The following is a 17,872-nucleotide window of genomic DNA, read 5'->3' on the forward strand; positions in this document are numbered from 1 at the left end:
GCGCGAGTTCCTACGTGGTGCAATTGGACCTGGAGCCGACAGCAAACATAGGCTCCGGGATCTCACCTCGCGTCTGTGTTCCACAGAGCTCTCCAGTTGCACATTAGTTTGAGAACTAACTGCCCCCTGACCTTCTGCTGCTATAAATATCTGGAGGATTGATTGTCTACAGCTTTGGGGTTGGCAATTATTAATGTGTCTCCCTGGCTTGGGGCTTAACTGATACATGCAGTGAATGTGTGTGTGTGTGTGTGTGTGTGTGTGTGTGTGTGTGTGTGTGTGTGCGTGTGCTTTCACCAGTCTGGTTCTTACTCCTCTCTTAGACGTCCATGCAGGGACTGAAGCAATCCTTTCACTGTTCTCAGCACCTGGCACCTGCATGTACTCAGGGTAGGTGCTTGAATAAATAAGTGTATGCAAAAGTCAAGGGGGTACTAAAGTAAGGCAGATTTTTAAAAACTGTTGTATGCATGTCTCTGCAATACAACAGTCGGTGTTTAAACAAACCCAAGGTGACTGGGGGGAAAAAGATGAATTGCCTTGCCTCTAGTAGGAACCAAGTAAAAGAAGAGTCTCTTAAACATAGTCATAGCTTTCCCCAAGTTGCCGGTCAACTCCCACCGCTGTCCTTGAAGGAATATCTGGTACTTCCTAAAGACCAAACTCACATTTTGACATTTGTTTAAGCTTTCCCCAGTCTTAAGCATCTAGGTATTTAGATTACTTTTCTCAAAATCTCGAACTGTTCCTTGGGTTGTTTTAGGAGAGGCTGGCCCTTCTCATTTCCTACCACATCCTAGTTGTTCACAGCTTGTGACTTACAGGTGTCACTCACCAGTGTGGAATAAAGATGCCTGTTGGCTTATCATTCACTGCATTTAGTATCCTGCTTCATATATGCCTGCCCACTGACTCACAAGGGCCAAGAGAAGCAAATGAAAGAGGGAGGTTTTGTCTTTACCTCCCTGGAGAGTATTTTATAGGAAAATGCAATCAGCTATTAGAATAATGCACAAAGACGACATGAGAGGAGAGAAACAGGTCCTGATGAGAATAATAAGACTATTCACATACTTATTAAGTGAGAATTAATTGTGGTGTTAGAAATTAATTGACCCACCTCATTGTGTCGGGAAAGTACTAAATATATATAGTTTTATTTCTCTGAAAAACAAACAAGCAACAGGTATGCCTGTCTATGGTCTGTTGACAGTCACACTCAGCCAGCATTCCAGCACAGCAGTTCAGTGACAGAGTTGCCCATCCGAAGCACCACAGGAGTACCCCACATGCCAATCTAGCAAAGCAGCCTGCAGTCCTGCCTCCTTAATGTGATGTTTGCCTGTGGTCTTGGATGCATCCCTAGAGGTGAGATAAAAAGATAAATATTAGGTTCTGGAGTGGAGGTTAGCATGGCTTTAACCAGGCATTGCTACATCCTCTTAACTAGTCTCTGCATAATTCTACTTAAATTATTTTTATAAGTGATTCAAAGGTATAAAAATACTTCTGTTGAAGTATTAAAGGCAGTCAGAGCCTTGGGTGAACATGTAAATGGTAGGAGGAAAAGCACACATCCCATAGAACTTGCTTTGTCAAGAATTCTGTGTTGTGTGTAGGCACATCATGAGGCAATGAGGTCATGTTAGGCAGCCAAGATCCTATACTCCAGCCTGGGAGGACATGAGTCATTTTTCCTGGATTTCATGAGTATGAGATGACAGACTAGCAATTATAACTCTGTAGTGCTCCTATTGAAGCACACCAGGAGCTGCAGAATGATGTATACGTAAGCAAGGGTGGATGTCCTCAAATAAGCATCATTTAGAAGTGGGCAGTGGGTTGGATTAGGCAAGTAGTCTACGATTTGTGGTTCTCTAGTAAGATGAAAGAGCTACACTCTTGTCCATACTATAGTATTAAAAAGGGAAATGTGGAGATCATATCATTACCAGTAGCTAATATGGATGAAGTGATTGGAGAATTACATCTGTTCTATTCAGCTGAGAAAAGAAAACTTAGGCGCATAGAGTCATACACCTCATACCAGGTCACTGAGCTGAGTTACAGAGTCAAGTTCAAATCCAGATATACACCTACTTCAGACTATGGAACCATGACAGGAAGTTCCTGCTTTCATAAAAATCAGGCAACAGATCTGCAGGATCTGAGAACATGGGTTTGGGAAGAAAGACTCTTACTATGGTTGTTCGTCCTTCATCTTGCGAGATTTAAAGATGTGTAATGGCAATTGGATTTACAGAGAGTCTAGATTTTTGGCTACACAGGCAAGAATATTAAGTGTCCCTCCCTAGCTAGATAACACCGGGCATCGCTTAAAAATTTTTCTGTCAGCAAAATTGAGAGTACAAGAGTATACCTACATTACATATTAGCACATGCTCTAAGAGACCATTTGTCCATCTATGTAACTGTTCTCAGGCCAGGTGCAAGATTCAGAGTGACAACCGCAGGCCTAGTCTCTGGTCTTTTGGAGCTCATTGTGTGATAGGCATATGGAGAGCTTCGATCTGAGCTTGAGTAAGGTAAATGTTTTCTGGCTTCTCAATCACATGGTCAACTTTAGTTTTGGAAATAGACAAGCCAGAGAAATGCCCAGGTCAGAAGCATTAAGTTGCACATGTTTTAGTTTTTGATTGCTTACTTTTATTTAACTACTACAGCAGCCCAGTCACACTCAGAGGTGCTCCCAGGATGTCTTCATCCTCTGTGCTTTTAGAAAACAAAGTTCAAAATGGTACTCTGTTTAAAGAAGGGGAGAAGGCAAGGGGAGAGGGAAAGGAAGGGGGGGGAGGGGAGAGAGACAAAGGAGGAAAAAGAGGAAGACGAAGAGAAAAATATACAAACCAGTCACAGCAAATTCAGCAAAGACTCAGGAAAGAGAATGTAACCAGAAACTTCCTAGTTGGTTTCTAAGGTTGCTTTGGTTAACTTTATCATTCATATAGCATTTCTCTATAAAAAAAATTACAGAGATAAGTGGGTTAAAAGTAACTTAACTCAATATGTTCACCTCTAAATTATGCTTCAGTTAAGTTGTGAAGTTACTTATTGGTTCTCAATATTCCATGAGATCCAATGTATGTATCAATTTATCTGGAATAAATAGACATTAGGAATACATCATGCCTCCCCAATTTTATATGGATAAGTTTCTTCCTTGGGAGTTTCCACAGTACTGTGGAAAGATTAATAAGATGTAAAGATTTGTAGTCTCGTGTGGGGTTTTCCCTATTACATGACTGACTCTCCCTTTCAAACAAAAGTGCTCAGTGCCCAGATGCTGGTCAGTCTGCAGGCTCATCTCCCAAGTCAGTCATCTGACTGCGTTTCTTTATGCCCCGTGCACAAAAGGGACATTTAGTGCGACGGCACTAATGGAAACTAAAGGCTGTTGTCAAGTCATCTGCCATTGTGTTCATATTTATAACCACCACAGCTGTCTGAGGCTCAAATTAGCATCTTTGAAATAAGTTCAGCTCTTTCAGCACCGATGTAGAGACATGTAAAAGAGAACAACAAACGTTGATGTGGAGATCTTTGCCTGGATGGCCTCGAGAATAAAAAATCTCTTCAGAAACCTAAGCTCTGCTGGTTTTGGCTGGCTTACTTGTTGTTTGTTTGGGGTTTTGCTTTTGTGTTTGCTTGTTTGGTTGGTTGGTTGTGTTCAAATATCATGGTGGGATAACTTATTAAATCTCCTGTCTCTGACTCTGTTGCCTGACCATGGAGCCCATTTCCCTAACTGGGTTGCCTTGACTGGCTTCAGTGGGAGAGAATGAGCCTAGCCCTGCAGGGACTTGATGTGCCAGGGTGAGTTGGAACCCATCGGGGATCTGGTCCTTCTCAGAGGGGAAGGAAAGGGGGGAGGTACTGTCTGTGGGGAGTGGGGGATATGATCAGGATGTAAAGTGAATAAATAAGTTAATAGAAAAATATATAAACCTCTAGTTTTATTTAGCTGCATTCCATGGGCACATTAATTAATGTGCTTGTGCCCATATGAATTCATATAACTCATCGTAACTCAGATGAAAGTGAACTCTTTCTCTGGAATACTTTTGTTCATCCAGAGAATCCCCAAACACAACAGTTTGATTCTTGAATGCTTTGTCTGGCAGTGGAAAGAGTAACCACTTCCTAGAAAGACAACTGTTCAGGTCAACAGTCAATGCCTGGGGAGCGTATCCTGGAACCTCTTGTATAGAAGCAAAGGAACAGCTCTCCTCCTCAGCACCTCTCCAAATGCTTGGTACTGCAGAAAACAAGTCTGTCATGGGAGTCAGGAAAGCCTGTATGTTTGACACAGATGAGCTGGCAGTAAGTCAGTCAGTGTGCCAACCGCCCCAGGGACCTGACAACAGGCATTTCAAGGGATGCTACAGAGATCCTTCAGCTGGGCTCCTAGGATTTGCATTGGGAACACTCTCTGTGTTCGACTTCCAAGAGGAGATTCTCGGATGGCACAGTTGTGAGACCCAGCCAGATACCTGGAGCAGAGGAATTTATTTACAAAATGAGAGAAGACAGTTGAATGTTTTATTCATATGGTGAGTTCTTTCATGCCCTCTGAGAATTTCAACCTAATATGTTGAAGTCCAAAGCCATTAAACTGATGAGTGTTCTATGATGTTCTGCTGTTCCCCTGGATTTATGTAGTAAACCCCATATGCACTACTGGGAAGTCAAAAGGCCTGGGTTCTAATATTAGTCTTGCCATCATTATCCTAGTCTACTTCACTGGGTTTTAAAGCAGAGAGTAGATAATATAAAGGAATATTGTGAAAACTTTCAAGTAATGACCTACCTGATAGATGAATACGTAATTTGTTCTTATGTGCGGAGAACAGATATATCTACCATCCAACCATCAGAACCGTGCTGTGTGCCAAATACATGACCACAGCGTTAGAGATGGAGAGAATGGGTGTTAATATTATATAACTTTCCTCAGAATGTTCAGATATGACATGGGAAGCAGAGATTCAAATTCAAGCCTTCTCTGTCCAAATTGAGATCCCAGGCTCCTGTGGCAAGCCATTTTTCCATTGACATTTTAGAGGGCACTAAAAATAAGCTAACATAAAACGCCAAACTTGCAGGTAGCCAAATGCTTTCCTTCTTCACATAGCATGTCTCAGCCTTTAAAAGAGAGAAAGTTCTCTTGATTTCTTGACACCTGACCCATACTAATATGAAGCTGGTCAGCAGAACAAGAGGAGGGCAGCTCCACCCCTGTGTGACAGGAGACAGTGCAGGAGTGACTACCACAGAAGAGGCAGTAGACTTAGGTCAGCTTCATGTATGTCACAAAACACATCATCACCTTTGAGCATCTTAAGCCTTGACTCTTCACAAGACAGTGAAGGATGTAAGAATTGTATAAAGTTTGCCAGGCAGTGGTGGTTCATGCCTTTAATCCCAGCACTTGGGAGGCAGAGGCAGGTAGATCAGTGTGAGTTCAAGACCAGCATGGTCTACAGAATGAGTTCCAAAATAGCCAGAGTTACACAGAGAAACCCTGTCTTGAAAAACAAAACAAAACAAAATTTATAAAGTCTCAGTGGACACAAGGCAAAGTATTTCTAGAGACTTTGGCATAGGAAATGTCTAATTTTTAAGTAAAGACAATATAGTTGCCTCCTAAAATAGCCACAGAGGTACAATTCAGACTTAGCTTCCCTTTTCCTATGCCTCTTAATAACCTTCCTGCTCATTCCAATGGACAACTATATTTTAGATCCATGCATAAGGCCATGGAGTAATACAATCCAAGTATTTCTGTGTAATAGCATGGTTCAGTCTCAGAAAGCAGCTTCCCCAGGCCCTTAGTATTTAATGAGCATATAGATGCCCATATATAAGAGATAGATAGATAGATAGATGATAGATAGATAGATAGATAGATAGATAGATAGATAGATGAATAGATAGATGGATAGATAGATAGATAGAGAGAGAGAAGAGAGAGACAGAGACACAGAGAAAGAGACATAGACATGGACAGACTCAGACAGACAGAGACACAAATACAAAGAGAGACAGAGACACAGACAGTCAAGATAGAGACAGAGAGAACAAACATATCATATATTAAACATATTCAATGCCTACTCTAGCCTTTCAGAGCTGTATATATTAAGGCTGGTAGTCAACGAACCCAACCAAGCTCAGAATCAATGTAGGAGCGGGTATACCCCGTCTCCAAGATCTTCTTTCTGAAGGCTCAGCTTTCTCTTGTGGGATTCTGCTGTCACTGCAGAACTGGTATCTGAAGTTTCTAGTTACCCAACAGCATGAGGCCCCCGGGAATAGCCGTACCTCTCAGCAGTTGGCTTGGCATGATATCGGGAAGAGAGAACCTGCCTTGTCAATAATTCTTTTACTCATAATAACAACTCCATTGCAGAGTCAGAATCCTTTTGTATTGCCTTGCTCCCCAGGAAGTCGGTGAAATATTCTTTCCTAGTCTCACACCTCCCAGAATCCTCCCCGCTCACACATACCCATGAGAACTCTAGACTTGCAGCTATAGAGAGAAGCTGGAAGACAATAAAGTAAGATCAATCAGTTTAGAAAGAGCATTTTTGTGTTTGGTTTGGAAATAACAAAGAAATTAAAGCCCTGGGCCCTGTTTCTCCTTTTCCATACCTTCTGCATTCTCCCTTAAATATGAAAGCAAAATCCAAAGTTCTAGAGTTCCTTAGATGAGTGACTGCAGGGAAACTTCAGTGGCATTGTGGGAGACACCTTGAGCCCTGGGAAGGATAAGGGGACCTCAGAGCAATCAGGTTCTGGAGGCAGGGGCATTATCAGGAGTGAGAATCTAAACCAAGGTCCAGCCTCTGTGTGAGGAGGATCCTGAGAAAGGCAGGAATGGATAATAATGACGTGGTGTCACTAGTGGATGCAAGCTGTCAGTTCAAGTGCTCTTTCTTTGTCCAAGGACTCTCATCATTCTTCCTTCCTCTCCTGTCTTAGTTAGGGTTTTACTGCTGTGAACAGATACCGTGACCAAGGCAATTCTTATAAGGACAACATTTAATTGGGGCTGGCTTACAGGTTCAGAGGTTCAGTCCATTATTATCAAGGTATGAGCATGGCAGCATCCAGGCAGGCATGGTGCAAGAGGAGCTGAGAGTTCTATATCTTCATTTGAAGGCTGCTAGCAGAATACTGGCTTCCAAGCAGCTAGGAGGAGGGTCTTATAACCCACACTCACAGTGACACACCCACTCCAACAAGGCCACACCCACTCCAACAGAGCCACATTCTCTAATAGAACCCCTCCTAAGTGGAGCATATACAAATCATCACATCTCCTTTCTTCCCTCTTCCCTTTCATTCTTTTGCCTTCTCCCAACAGAGAATCTGAACCCAGTCTTTTATTGACGAAAGCTGCATCATCAAGGCTTTGATCATCATTAATAGCTTTATTAGAAACGCTTAAATTTACCTAAATTTTATGAATCCTGAATCATTAGTCCCAACCCCTGATTCCTTAAAGCAAAAACTAAACTCAATGCAAAAACATATTCCCTTATAGTTTTTACACAGCCTGCTCTTTATGAGTAGTTGGACACAGCTCTTATGGTTTCCTGGCACAGCAGACAGCAGCCTTTAGTGACTGTTTTCATGGAAGAACAGAAAGGTGACAGACTACTAGGGTTAAAATGACTCCTTTCAAGGTTTTAAAATTTACGCAAGTAAGGCAGCTGCCTCTCTCTAATATCTCTCTAAACATTGTTATCTCCAATCCTTCAAGTAGCTGGAGAATGAAGTATTAACTTTTTATGTGCTTGTGCATCATTTTTTTAATTGTCTAATCTTTGTTTCCTATCCTAGCAATTCCATAGCCTCATATACTCTCTTCCTGATGCTGTTTATTTCTAGATTATATACAAACCTCTCTCCTATAAAATAAACCCATCTATCATTTTTATTTTATACATCTCATTTCCTATCTATGCCTTTACTTCTTGAGGCCACTGTAACTCTCTATCCTTGACGTCCCTAAGTTCACCCTGGGAAGAAAGACCCTGGCTAAAGTTCACCCTGGCTAATCAATGCAGCAGTCATTGGACCTGAGGGTACATGTGTCTCCTCATGATTCACATTCAAGGCCAAGTCTGGCAAAGAACTATTTCTACAAAGGACCATGTAGGCTTTAATGCCCCTGTGGCTATGTTGTCTAGAGCCTTTCCCGTGGCCCTAACGGCCAAGCGGAAGGTCTGCTCTTCATCCTCCACAGCCTCGTGACCTCCTCCATTCCTCATTCTTGAAAACTGCATCTGTTTCATTTACTATGGAGTGATTAGCTCTGAGTAATGGGGGGAGTATACTGCCCAGAAAGAGCGATTATAAGTAAAATAGAAGAGACAGAGATCAGCTTCAGGCCAACAGCAACCATTAGCCCACACTGGGAACCACAGCCTGGCGATGCTCCAGGGGTAAGAACTGTGTCACACAGCTCCTTACACAGCCACACTGGATCCTGCAAACCTACCTTGATCCAGTACACGAATGCCAGCCTTCCTTCTGACTAACCACTATAGCTCCCAACTTCCACCCCCTTGTCTCTCTCTGTGTCTCTGTCTCTCTCTCTTCCATCTATTTCTCCTCCTTGTCTCTGTTTCTGTCTCTCTCCATCTCCATGTCTCTCTCCCCTCTATGTCTCCTCCCTATCTTTTTCTCTCTCTCTTATCTTCTCTCTCTCTCTCCTCTCTGTCTGTCTGTTTGTCTCTATCTCTCTTGTCTCTCTGCCTCTCTCTCATCTATACTCCTGCTCTCAACATCCTTAACTCTGATTCTGATCCTAGATTCCCCGCAGACCCTGCTTTTGGATGCTTTCCTCATTGACAGCTTGGAAGGAGACTTGCATTCTAAGCACACAGGCACCAGGGACTCTGTCTCAGCACTGGCCAGAGAGAAAGGTGTGTGTGTGTGTGTGTGTGTGTGTGTGTGTGTGTGTGTGTGTGTGTGTATGTGTGTGTGTGTGTATGTGTGTGTGTGTGTATATATATATATATACACACACACATATATGTGTGTGTATATAAATATATATAATCTCTTCTCAATTAAAAACAGAACAGACCCTCATGACATTCACAAGAAGCTACTTAACTACTTCTCTATCATCTGTTTTTCCTCATATTGGTATTTTAATAAGGAAAACAAACACAAGGGAGAAGCCATGTGGAGCCACTTAATGTCCCATGGCCAGTTGAGTGTTTGAATACTTGAGTGTGACAATGAGCTCTAAATAAGGGACTGTCTTCACATGGTTTTTGTTGTTGTTTGTTTGTTTGTTTGACCATTACTTCTTTCTTTCTTTCTTTCTTTCTTTCTTTCTTTCTTTCTTTCTTTCCTTCTTTCTTTCCTTCTTTCCTTCTTTCTTGCCAAACTGGCACTTTACTCCTGGGGCATCTATATGGTCAGTGTAAATTGCTGCCTGGCACTGTGGAGAGAGAGAGGGAAGGTGTTGGGATGTCACCATCCCTCCCTTTCCTGTTATATTTTTATGAGCTGCAAGTCTGACTCTAGAAAGAATAATTTATAGTTGTTCAAATAAAAGTCTGGGAAAAATATATACATCTGAAAAGTGTGGCTGCTCTGGTCTCATGGGCACAGTAGCCACACATAAAAGGAAGTTGCTTTGTACTACCCATCTGCCATCTGCAGTTGCTTGACTTATGACATGTGAAAACGTCTGTTAACTCTAACTCCCATGGTACCCATGGCCTTATTTAGAAATAGGATCTTTTCAGATGTCACCAAGTTGGCATAAGGCCACTAGGGATGAAGTTAGACCCTACATCCAGTGGCCAGGTTCATGAAGGACCTTCACGCTGAGAGTCCAGATGATTAGGGTTTGATTTTTGTGTCTGAAGTCTTCTGTTTTGTGTGGTTGTTTTAAGGCCCAAGAAACCTGCACAGACTCAATGTTTTGATCCACATCTCCTTGACAATGAGCCCTCTGACCCTTCACTGCTTGCTACAAGTCCCCCTCTGCTCCAGTATTGATTCTACTCTAATCGTATTACCAATAGATCAGGGCTTCCCAACTTCAGTGTGAAAGAAAAAAATAATCAACTCAGAAGTGTGAACTGAAGAAGTATAGGTGCTAGGCTTGAGATTTTTTGCACAGGAATGCTACCAGCTGCTGTGCAGTTCTCCAATGAAGTTGCGAAGCTCTAGAAAGGGCTCTTGGTTTCTCTCCCCCTCCCCCTTCCCCTCCCTCTCCCCCCCTTCCCCCCCCCCCCCACTGCACTGATATCCGGATGCAGCCTGAGCTACCCAGAAGGCTATGCAGCCATACCTGATTTCAGGGGTCTTGTTCATGTTTTTCCTCCTGGTTCCTGCCACAGTATACAGATACAGAGATACCAAGCCATGTGCACAAATTGTATCAACCTGGGGGTGGGGCTTTGCATTTGCCTCTTGGAGACTGTACAGGGCTCTGGCTGACTACCACATATCTTTTTTACCAACTCCCTTTTTTTGTCCATTCCTGCTCACTCTTGAGGATATCATGAAAGGGTGGCCATAATCGATTCGCTCCACCCATATCGAATCAATGATTTATACTTGTCATCAATTAATCAATCATGTCACAGTGAATTTAACTCACGGTCCCTTTCATCCTCAGGACAGACTTTGCCAAAATGGAAAGAGACCTTGGGGCCGTGCTGTAGCCACGACTAGCTAATATTTATAACTAGTTCTTTTAAACTTTAGTAGCTGCAAAGATCTCACTTCAACCATGCATCTAGCTTAGTTAACTACTCCATATTGATCACCATTCACCATGGCAACAGTCATGTTGCAGCCATATGAGCTCACACATCCTGTTCTTGGATAAGGATGTGCTGATGTCATCATAGGTCAGAATCTTAGAAACTGGATTTCTGAAGTAAAAGACATATGTCCTTAGAGTTTTGAAATTTTTCTTCCCAAGAGCTTTACAGCTCCTCATTCCACCCCTGGTTTCTGAAGTGAAACATTCTTCATAATCCCACGATTGTAGTGGGGCAATCATCTTATTATCATCATCTTCATTAAGTATTCATCTTAAGGGTCCTGGGATTAGGAAAAATAGGTGTCCATATCTGAACTTACCCACGAGGTCCAGAGAGACTTTGAAGAAGGTAATTCCCCAAACTCAGAAGTAAGCAGGCTGTCCTTCGTGTGGTGGCTGGCTGTGTCAACTTTGCTACATCTAAACAGTAGCATATTATTTAATACAGGCAGGTGTATTTTTTCTAAGGAATTCTATATTTGCCTAGCAACTATTTCTTTCTTAAACTTTCCAACTTTTAAGTTAAAATTTTAAAAATCAAAAGTCTTCCTATGATGTAGAAGGCAACTACTTTTCTTAGACACCTGTTAAGCTATTTGTGACTTTTCTTTCAGATTAAAACATTTATTTTAATGAGTGTATATTTGTTCTAGCTTATTGAAATTTTTAGATTTTGAGCGTCACCTAAAAAAAAGCCTTTATTTCTCTATGCACTCACACACATACACACATACACACACATCACACACATGTACACAGACACATACACACACATACACATACCATAGACATACACACACAATGTTTTCTTCTAATGCTTCTTCTCTTTTTTTATATTCATAGATATGTACACATAAATATTTTTTAAAAGTTTACTGACCAATCTACCATATTGAGAAGCAAAATCACTGTCTTCCAACACTGTGTGTGTGTGTGTGTGTGTGTGTGTGTGTATGTTTACTTCTAGACTACATTTCAGCTTATTAATTTGTCTGTGGACCAACAACCAAGAGCCCCATCATTTTTATTTCTACCCTTTTATTCTTCTGTAACTAACCTTAACCCTCACTCATTGTTCTTTCATATTCGACTTTCCCCTGGCTGTTGTTGCTTTCCAGTGTTTCCATATGAACTAACATCAACATGTCTAATTCTAAAAACCATCCTGGGGCTATTTTGATTGTAACAATGGTAATTATTCACATCAGCCTGAGAAAGATGTTGTGCTCACATGATTGATCCAGAAGCACGGTATGCATCTGCCATTGTCTGAGTAGATGTACATCCCTCACTGACCGCTCAAGGAGTCCTTATACAAGCCCTTCATCCAGATTGTTGAAGCCTAGATTCTTAGTTGTGACATTATCTTTCAGTTTCTTTGTCATTTGAAAAGACCGTTTCTGCCCCTATGAAACTTAACTTCATTGAGATTTAGGTATGTAAAACTCACTGCATATGTGCACATGCAGATTTTCATATTAAGTGTGTGTTCTATATTCTTACTTTCTACCAAAGACTAATAGCCCTGCCTCCAGCTCCACACACAGCAGCACGAGAATCCATAAGGGAAGAGGAAGTTATCGGTGTATTCTAATTTAAGAATATTATATAGTTTTTTTCTGTTACATCTTAAATCTTTTATTTGATCTGCTTTGCTCCCCCCCCCCAGATGAGAAAATTCAGATACTGAACATATTTGGCAAGCTAAAAATATAAATACATTCTAAAATACTTTTAGATAAAATTATAGATGTGCCATTGTAAATTAGAGCTCGGTTATCGAACCAGCAATACAGTGTGCGTACCCTAGCATTGGAACCCTTCCTTGGGAGGACACGGCATTCCATTCTATTCATTGTCTGTGGCACAACTGATATCTATCCACATCTGATGTTTTCAACTGTGTCTGCTTCTGCTATCTTCCTCCACTGTTTGTCACACCCACAAAGCCAAGCTCCTACTCCATAGCCTAGAGAGGCTCACCTAGAACACAGTTCTGCTATTGGTTGATCCTGACCTCTTTGAAGACCCAAGTCTCTTCCATATAGCATCAGTGTTTCATTGCCTCCCAATCTTCTCTCTGACTTGAGTAATTATAGCGTTTGTCTCCAATAGTAACCAGTATCTTACTATCCACATCCCAGATGTATGCAAACTTATGGTATCATCTTAGGTGGGCTCATTAGCTCCGTGGGCTTCCCCTTATGTCCAGTGAGGATCATAGCATATAACCCACCTCTTACCCATGGCCACTGTGGTGGTTCATATATGCTTGGCCCAGGGAGTGGCACTATTAGGAGATGTGACCTTGTTGGAGTGGGTGTGGCCTTGTTGGAAGAAGATGTCACTGTGGGCGTGGGCTTTAAGAGCCTCATCCTAGTTGTCTGGAAGCCAGTATTCTGCTAGCAGCCTTCAGATGAAGATGTAGAACTTTCAGCTCCTCCTGCATCATGCCTGCCCAGATGCTGCCATATTTCTGCCTTGATGATAATGGACTGAACCTCTGAACCTCTAAGCCAGCCCAATGAAATGTTATCCTTATAAGAGTTGCCTCGAGCCGGGCGTGGTGGCGCACGCCTTTAATCCCAGCACTCGGGAGGCAGAGGCAGGTGGATTTCTGAGTTCGAGGCCAGCCTGGTCTACAAAGTGAGTTCCAGGACAGCCAGGGCTATACAGAGAAACCCTGTCTCGAAAAACCAAAAAAAAAAAAAGAGTTGCCTCGGCTATGGTATCTCTTCACAGCAATGCAACCCTAACAAGGACAGCCACCATCAGAAAGAAGCATACTTAAAAGCATGTAGTAACCGGATCATGCTAGTTCCCAGCTGTAATCCCAGCTCTGAGGAGGCTGACATAGGAGGATCAAGGTTTGCCTGGGTTACATCAAGAGACCTTGTTCCACAGAACCAAAAGTGAAAACGTACTCTAAAGGGCCACCCACATGTAAACTGTAAAGGGTCATCACAGAGCCAAGAGTCACACTAGAGAGGGAGGAACAAAACTCTCTCCCTCAAGCTCTTAGAGCCACTCAGGGAGGGGACAAAGGTGAGGAAGAATAGTCCCTTTTCTGTTGTTCAAAGGACAGGATCAAACCGTTAGTGGGCTGCACTCTTCCGCCAAGAACACCGAGTAGGTTCTATCTCAAGAGCCAGGGCTAAGGGATGATAAGTGACTGCCTGACATTCACTATGCACCTGAGTCTGTGACCCAGCTGGGGAAGGGAAAGAGGCTGCCACCAGATATTGAAGACTGAGAAATGGCAGACCAAATGCCAAGCTGATTTTCCATCGTCAGCTCTGGGATCCCTGGAGGGAAGGCCAGCACTACTGGCACAGTGGAATCTTGGCCAGTTTTCTGTGTCATCACAATCTCCACTGGGTCTTGGGAGTGATTTCAACCCTGCCTATCACTTCAGTGTCTAGGAATGTGGACCACCCCTTCATAGGATCGATCTCAATGGAACATTTCGGGTCTCTGCAACAGCCTCCATTGTTGCTATAATTCAGGTCACTGTGTGTGTGCTGTGGGCACGGAAAAACCAAGAGCATTTTTGAATGCCCACCCTGTCCATGGTAGGCCTGTACCATGGACTTCAAAAATTATTTTGTTGTTGTTGTTGCATTGAATTTTTTCTTCTGTTATTCAAAATTCAAACAAGCAAACTAGACAGGTATTAGTCTGTCCCTTTTACCAATGGGAAAACATTCAGAATGCAAGTGTTAGAGTTAAAGGCACAGGGTTCGCCAAAGTGCAGTGGAGGGTCCACCGAGGTCTTGGGGTTACACATCTCTACCTCAAACTGAGAGGCGCTGACTGGCTGTGGAGTTCACCAATGTCCAAGTGCTCCTCTTAGAGAACTCCCATAGCTCAATCATCGCCTTCCAGTTAGAAAGTCTTTCTCTTGTCTTCACATAGGACAGAGAGCCTAACCCCGCCCCTGCTCAGCCCCCACCCCAGCAAGCCTTGGGACCTTCATAAAATTGCCTGCTGCTTTAAATTCACACCGAAGGAGTTGTTTTATTTACAGCACTCCAGATCCCAATCTCCTTAGTTACATTACTCCCAATTAAGCTTATGTATGCTCACAAAGCATCATTACATGATTTAACGATGGAGCATTTTGAATTAATTATACGCCGACATTTTATAACATATTCATTGCCTCGATGAAATTGCCGCTACTTTTTATAGCTGCGCCAACGAGGTTGGCAGTGTTTTTGAAGTTCCCTTCCTGAGAATCATCCCCCGCTGAAGGTACAATACACACATTTCCATATATGTGTTTGGAGGAGCTCATGATTTAGCTCTCATGTATTTGCCGTTTTAACTAGGAGAAGAACCCTGCGTGTGTTCTGCCTGATGAAGCTATGCCGGGTAGCCTAGACAAAATTAAACACACAGGCATTTTGTGAATGACTTTCTCTCTGCTAGTTATTGGTGATGGATGGGGTTAAAGGTAGGTCCATTCACTCCACAGCGGCCACAAATACATCCAAGGAAGTTATTATTGGCTCTCTCTCTCTCTCTCTCTCTCTCTCTCTCTCTCTCTCTCTCTCTCTCTCGCTCTCTCTCTCTTTCTCTCTTTCTCAAAAAAAAATATATATAGTTTTAGCTGCAGAAAATTCTACAATGAAGCAAGTGAGAGGAATACTCTGGCTTCCCCTGAGGTAGCTAAGGTGACCATGACCTCTTCTGAGGCTCTAAGTGACTCCCCGGAGGGTAATTTTAACTCTACATTTTATTACTAATCCAGAGTGCTTTTCTCTCTTAAGACTGTGGAAGCAGATCCACTACTTCGTTTTCTCTCCCCTTCAGACCATTTCAAAGTGTCTGTCTCTATACTCTGTAGCTCAGCCTCTACACCCCTCTCAGCCCCGTCCCCAGCTTACTCATTCCCCTGACAGCCCAGCCACTGAGACTTGAACATCCCTGCACCCCAGCCTAATGGGGACTCATCTGCTTCTGTTGTCTTCCTCCACTGATTACCACGCCCACAAAGCCAAGCTCCCATTCCACAGCCCACAGAAGCTCACCTGGAACACAGTCCTGCTATTGGTTGATTCCAAGCCACGCCTTTCCTCTTTGAAGACCCAAGTCTCTCCCATATAGCATCAGTGTTCCATCGCTGTTCAATCTTCGCCCTTGACTTGGGTATTTATAGCATTTGTCTCCAATCGTAACCAGTATCTTGCCATTCACATCCCAGATGTGTTGCAAACTGGCTCTATCATCTTAGATGAGCTCTTGGGCTCCGTGGGCTTCCTCTTATGTCCAGTGAGGGCATGTAACCCACCTCTCACCCATGACCACCTTCAGAAAGAAGTGACTGCAAAAAGGAAGCATGAAGAAAATTTGTCCTTTTCTCTGTGTGTTTGAAATACAGCTGTGTCACTTCTCAGGACAAGATGCGAACAAGTTTCGATTCATCATAGAGGGGACACTAATGACAAACAAAACAGCGATTCCATGCTTAGCCTAGCTTAGCGAAGAGATGTGTTTATTGAGAATTGCTCCCAGAAATGATGACTTAAAAAGAATAAGAAATGACATAGAAGAGCAATGGTTCTCAACCTGTGGGTCACGACCTCTCTGAGAGCGCATGTGAAATATTTATGTTACGGTTCATAGCAGCAGCAAGTTCACCGTTATAAATAGCAACAGAATAATTTTACAGTTGGGGGTCGCCACCATGTGGAACTGTGTTTAAGGGTCGTAGTGATAGGAGGATTAAGAACCGCTGTGCTAGGATGAATGACTTAAAAGTACCTGCATCTTACATCATCATGGGCACTGACTCACGAAAGCCCTATCTCTGGAGCTCTGTGCGCACCTTGCAGGCAGTGCCACAAAAAAAGCCTCCTCTTCCCAGCAGCTGTCTCTTGCCTGTATGACCTTTGGCAGGACACTTATCAGCCTTGTGACTTAGGGAGCTCCCTGAATCCCAAGTCTTCTGAGCCCACCTCCGTCCCACAGGAGGCAATGTTTTAATAAGGACAGATGACAGAAGTAACATAGTAAAAATGGTCATATATTCAGTCTTGACTTTACCTGTATCTAAAACATGCCTACCCTAGAAGGAAAATGGCCAGTGACCAGCGGGATCTTGGGAGAACCATGCAGATAATTCTGAAAGCAATTCCAAATTAATATTGGAATTTTAGATGCGAAAAAAAATTTCCAATTTTGCTAAATAGCTAGGTGGGAAAGCATTTCTAGGTCTCAGAATCCTCTTTTCACAAAGGGGAAATAAAATCACCTAACTAGTGGCCTACTATACAAGATCAAATGATCTCTTGAGGCATCTTTCTTCTTTCCAAGTATTTTAAGCAAGAAAGAATCTTAAGGAAGTACGAAGCATGCCAGGCGTCAACCACCTTCCTCACAATTATGTCTTTGTGAGTGTCTTAGTCTGTTCTGTTGCTGTGAAGAGACGCTGTGACCAAGAATTTATGTGGATAGAGGCCTGCTTAAATTTTAGAGGTTTAGTCCTTGATCATCATAGCAGGGAGCATGAAGGCAAGCAGGCAGGTGATAGAGCAGTAGCCAAGAGATTTACATCCTGATCCACACGCGGCAGAGAAATAGACACTGGGCCTGGCATGGGCTTCAGAAACCACAAAGCCCACTCACTCCCAGTAACACACTTCCTCCAACAAGGCCACACCTCCTCCACTCAGGCCATACCTCCCCCATTCAGCCCACACCCCCTCCACCCAGGCCACACCCCTTCCAACCAGGCCACTCCTCCTCCAACCAGGCCACTTCTCCACACAGGTCACACTTCTTAATCCTTCCCAAATTCACCAACTGGGGCATAAACATATACATATATGAACCTATAGGGGACACTCTTACTGACAGCACCACAGTGACTTTGCCCAATAAGTTCTAAAAAGTCATATTTCTTTATAATATACTTTCTACAGGTGGATAAATACCTATGTGTTTGCAATCTCCCATTTAACTGCACATCTGAACTATCACAACAAAAAAACATTAGCTGATCTTAAAGCTCTCCAGAGAGAACACCTGAAATTCTTTGAGTCTTGA

The sequence above is a fragment of the Mus caroli genome, unplaced genomic scaffold (genome assembly GCF_978045245.1).
Source record: "Mus caroli unplaced genomic scaffold, Mus_caroli_1 scaffold_9, whole genome shotgun sequence".
NCBI classification, from domain to species: domain Eukaryota; kingdom Metazoa; phylum Chordata; class Mammalia; order Rodentia; family Muridae; genus Mus; species Mus caroli.